Source organism: Oreochromis aureus, linkage group 16, assembly GCF_013358895.1.
Source record: "Oreochromis aureus strain Israel breed Guangdong linkage group 16, ZZ_aureus, whole genome shotgun sequence".
NCBI lineage: Eukaryota > Metazoa > Chordata > Actinopteri > Cichliformes > Cichlidae > Oreochromis > Oreochromis aureus.
The window spans coordinates 30,556,615-30,562,209 of NC_052957.1; the positions used below are offsets into that span (position 1 = coordinate 30,556,615).

At 42.8% G+C, this 5,595-nt stretch overlaps 1 pseudogene; it reads left to right on the forward strand.

The window, feature by feature from the left end:
- Positions 1–1,714: 1,714 nt before the first annotated feature.
- LOC120433524 lies at positions 1,715–4,925 on the forward strand (annotated as a pseudogene).
- The last annotated feature ends 670 nt before the right edge of the window (positions 4,926–5,595 follow it).

Here is a 5,595-nt window from a genome sequence, read left to right on the forward strand (position 1 = left end):
CCATTTTAATTTGCATCTCATTTCAAAACATTTTCAGGGCCTTCATGGTCACTTTGCCACTATTGGAGACATTTAGCATGCTCATGTGGTTATTTTGCATCTCTGTGTGGTGATTTTATACGTTTTTGTTTTCTATGGAAGGTCATTTTTGTGTGTCTTTATTGTTCTTCTCTCCTTACTGAACTGGTAGAATTGTGTCTCAACCTACTTTTTAAGGTAATTGTTATGTATTTAGTAAAATCAGTTTATAGTTTGTGGTACTACTTTCTGTTATAAAGTAGAGAACACAAAGTGTGGTGTATGTGCGCATTGATATGCCTGCGCCTTTCTTTAGACTGGTTATTAAAGTAAGTTATAACAACAAAGAGGTGTTGTTACTTTACCAGTTAAGTTATAGAGAAAATATAACAGACTGGCGACGAGGATTAAAACGGATCCCCGATGTGCATTGGACGACAGAGAGGGGAAATCCTTGTGAAAGTGGTCAAAAGACACGAAAAGGTTAGGGGCCAAAACAACTAACCCTCCGTGTGGATGCTAACTCACCTGCCTCTGGCTAATGCGCTAAACAGAGGGCGTGAGTAACATCAATTCTTTAAGTGAAGGACGCTTATAAAATACCGAGAAAATGTCAGGAGGCGTTGGACAAATGGACGTTTTTGATAATGGCACAGAGGATTGGACAACATATGTAGAGAGAGTTGAACAGTATTGTCTGGCTAACAAAGTGGAGGATGAGAGGAAAGTTGCTGTGTTACTGAGTGTGATGGGAGCGAAAACATACAACTTGTTGCGCAGCCTCATCACACCGCCAAACCAGCTGACAAAGTTTTAAGGAGATCACAGAAGTGCTCCAAAAACATTTCCAACCGAAGCCACTGGTTATAGCGAGCGTTTCCGATTTCATAAAACGAAATCAACTAAAGAATGAGTCCACATCGAGTACATCGCGGAACTCCGGCTGTCGGAACACTGTCAGTTCGGGGAGGGGCTGTCAGATGCGCTGAGAGACCGTTTGCGTCTGCGGCATGAACAATGAGAGCACACAAAACGACTTCTCACAGAGGATAACCTCACCTTGCACCGTGCATTAGAGATAGCGATATCGATGGAGACAGCAGCAAAAAGATGCAGGCGAGCTCCAGGAAAATACGAGCCGTGTTCTGTAAATAAAATACATCCGCAGCGCAAATAATAAATTACCGATGTGCTTCAGATGCGGCAAAAAGTCACATGACGCTGCTAATTGCTGGTTTAAAGAGAAAGAATGCCTGCAATGTAACAAAAGGCACATACAGAAAATGTGCAAATCAAAGCAGTATGATAAAAAGAAAACAAAATGTGGAAAAGAGACAGAAAGCTGCATGAAGTAAACGAGACAGAGTCAAATGATTCTGAGGAGGATTTGGCATGCCTGGAACTGTACACAATGCAAGAGAAAGATAATGATGCAATATGGCTCACACCTAAAATACAAGGGATTGAGTTACAGATGGAACTGGACACTGGGTCTGCTCTCTCACTGATTTCATATGAAGATTACAGAAACAAATTCCCAATCTGAAACTGAAACACACCTCAGTGAAACTGAAAACGTACACAGGTGAAAGAATAACTCCTCTGGGAAAACTAAAAGTGAAAGTGGAATATGAGAAAAGAAATGCAACCTGGAACTTTATGTTCTGAAAAATGGAGGTGTGCCATTATTTGGGCGTGACTGGTTGAAACACATCCACCTCAACTGGAAAGAAATAAAGTCAATGAGACTGGAACGAGGCCTGAGTGCAAATTCTGTGGATGAAAGACTGAAACAGATCCTTAATAACCATGCTCAGGTGTTCAAAGATGGAATCGGCACCCTGAAAAATATCAAAGCACAGATCATACTAGAGGACAATGCAAAACCAAGATTCCACAAGGCACGCCCTGTACCTTATGCTTTACGCCCTAAAGTTGAAGCAGAGCTCCAACGCTTGGAAGAGCAAGGAATACTCACCAAGGTGGAATGGTCAGATTGGGCTACACCAATAGTATCAGTAAGCAAGAAAGCAAGTGACAGTGTGCGGATCTGTGGTGATTTTAAGGTTTCAGTGAACCCAGTTCTCCGCATAGATCAGTACCCACTTCCACGGATAGAAGACATATTCACAGCAGTAGCAGGTGGCAAACACTTTTCAAAAATTGACCTTGCCCAGGCTTATCTCCAGATGGAAGTAGAAGAGACATCCAGGAAATATCTGGTAATAAACACTCACAAAGGCCTATATCAGTACAACAGACTGGTATTTGGTATCGCCAGTGCCCCAGCAGTATGGCAACGTGCCATGGATCAGGTCCTACAAGGCATTCCAGGAACACAGTGTTTTCTGGATGACATAATCGTCACTGGTGTTGATGAGGAGACTCATCTGGCTAACCTAACAGCAGTCTTGGCCAGGCTAGAAAAATATGGACTGAGAGCAAACAAAAACAAATGTGAGTTCTTTAAGGATGCCATTGAGTATTGTGGACACAAGATCGACAGACATGGGCTCCACAAAACCAAGGACAAAGTTGAAGCAGTCCTGAAGGCACCAGAACCTAAAATGTGAGTCAGCTACGCTCTTTCTTGGGCTTAGTTAATTATTACCACAAGTTTCTACCAAACCTTTCAACAGTCCTGCACCCGCTGAACTCTCTGCTGCAACAAAATGTCAAATGGAAATGGACAAAAAACTGTGAAGAGGCATTCGATGGCGCTAAGCAGCTCATTACATCAGAGGAGGTTCTGACACACTTTGACTCCAATCTACCACTTCGCCTCGCCTGTGATGCCTCACCATATGGCATTGGTGCTGTGCTATCTCACAAAATGCCTGATGGATCAGAACGCCCAGTTGCCTTTGCTTCAAGGTCCCTAAATGCAGCCGAGCGCAACTATGCGCGAGATAGACAGAGAAGCACTCAGTCTAGTGTGGGAGTGAAGAAGTTTAATCAGTATTTATATGGACGACACTTCACCCTGATCACAGACCACCGACCGCTGGTGTCCATCTTTAACCCTCAGAAAGGTATTCCAACCATGGCTGCGGCACGCTTGCAGCGATGGGCTTTGTTCCTGGGTGCACACACCTACACCATTGAGTTCAAAGGGACAAAGTTACATGGAAATGCAGATGGACTTTCACGTCTTCCACACATGCAACCCACTGAAGAAATGACTGATCCAGCTACTGTGTTTCACGTTACACAAATGGAACCCCTACCTGTCACAAGTGCTCAGGTGAAAAGAGAAAGCGAGCCGAGACACAATCTTGTCCAAAGTATACGATTTTACTGTGAATGGTTGGCCGTCCTGCACTGACACTCAGTTCTCTGCGTACTCCACCCGCAAAGACCAACTATCCGTTTGCCAAGGATGTGTTATGTGGGGAACTCGTGTCATCCTGCCACCCAAACTACGTACAACGGTACTGGACTCACTGCACAATGGACATTTAGGTGTGGTTAAGATGAAATCTCTTGCTAGAAGCTATGTTTGGTGGCCAGGCCTTGACTGTGAAATAGAGAACATGGCTAAATCCTGCACTGGTTGTCAGCAGGCGCCAAGGTCAGCCTCAAACAGCACCTGTACACGCGTGGGAGTGGCCATCCGCTCCATGGCAACGCATTCATATAGACTATGCTGGCCCATTTATGGACCAAATGTTCCTGGTTGTGGTTGATGCTCACTCAAAATGGCCAGAAATCTTCCCCGTAAAGCAAGCAACGGCTGCCAGCACAATCAATAGCCTTCGGTCACTGTTTGCACGCACAGGTCTGCCACAACAGCTAGTAAGCGACAATGGTCGTCAGTTTACTGGAGAGGAGTTCCAGTGTTTCCTTCGGAGTAACGGCATACGACATATTACTTCAGCTCCCCATCATCCTGCAACAAATGGACAAGCCCGAGCGGTTCATCCAGTCCTTCAAGCGGTCAATGAAAGCCAGTCGCACAGAGGGGAAGCCGCTACAACAGAAAATAGACAATTTCTTACTGGCTTACAGGAACGCCACTCATGCAACAACTGGACACACACCTGCAATGCTCTTCATGGGCCGGAATCTGAGATCACGTCTAGATTTGCTGAAACCAGACATTCGCAAGGATGTCCAAGATAAACAGTCTTCCATGGTGGAAGCAACAAGAAACAAAACCAGATTCTTCTATGTTGGACAAAAAGTTCTCGCCAGGGACTACAGAGACCCAAGTCAGAAATGGCAGTCTGGCACGATTCTGTCACAAACCGGACCGCTGACATACACTGTAAATGTTGGAGCCAACTTAGTCTGGCGTAGACATGTTGATCAGATTCTAGATGCAGAAAGTCACATAGTTCCACAGCAACCTGAGAGCACATCTACACCTCAAGATTCAGAAGAGTTTGCCCTTGCTCCACCACCTGAGGTTCAGGATTTACGTGAAACTACCAGTGCTCAAACACCTGAACTTCCCACTCAGAGCACTATGGAGTCTGACCGAACAGGCAGACGGTACCCTGAGAGAAATCGCAGAGCACCTCAGAGACTGAACTTATAGGTTTCAAGTTAATTTTGTAGGAAAGCAGTTCAAATGTTTAAGAGGAAACAACCTACCTCCATGTTGTAAATCACTGAGTAGGTGTCATATTTCAGTTCAAGTTAAATTATTGGTTTACAGCATTTACCTGAAAATATTTTGATTGTTTGATACCTATTGTGTTCATCAAAGTTGGATGGGAGGAACTGTTATGTATTTAGTAAAATCAGTTTATAGTTTGTGGTACTACTTTCTGTTATAAAGTAGAGAACACAAAGTGTGGTGTATGTGCGCATTGATATGCCTGCGCCTTTCTTTAGACTGGTTATTAAAGTAAGTTATAACAACAAAGAGGTGTTGTTACTTTACCAGTTAAGTTATAGAGAAAATATAACAGTAATCAAAAATTTATTAATAATAAGTTTGTTAATAATTTTGTGTCTTTCTTTGTTTTTGCATAAATAAGAGCAAAACATTGCAGATTTATCGGAAAAGAAGGCGCGTATCATTATTTCAGACATTCATTCACTCTCCACCACAAAAAACAAACAAACAGAAACTCGCACTTTTTTCCTAAAGCATTGCTATTGTGGCTTCAGAGGTTGTTCTCAGTTGGCTCATGCAAAAGAGTTTGAATGAACCACAAATGTAGGAGCCCTTCTCACTCTGGGCCATAAACTGAAAACAATCACTAATCCAACAAATGTATGAACTGCTGAGCGAAAGAGTGCCCGTCATTACAGAAACAAAGAGCCAAACATTATAATCTGAATTTAAACAGTAAAAGTGTTTCCATTACAGGCTTCATGATATTAAAAGGTGTAAAAACAAGTACAGGATATTTACAATGAGCAGACCTCAGTGCAAGAAAGTGTCGTTCCAACACTGAAAAGGTCAAAGGTCAACTTTAACAGTAAAAGGTGTAAAAACAAGTACAAGATATTTACAATAAACAGACCTCAGTGCAAGAAAGTGTCGTTCCAACACTGAAAAGGTCAAAGGTCAACTTTAACATTAAAAGGTGTTCAAACAAGTACAAGATATTTACAATAAACAGA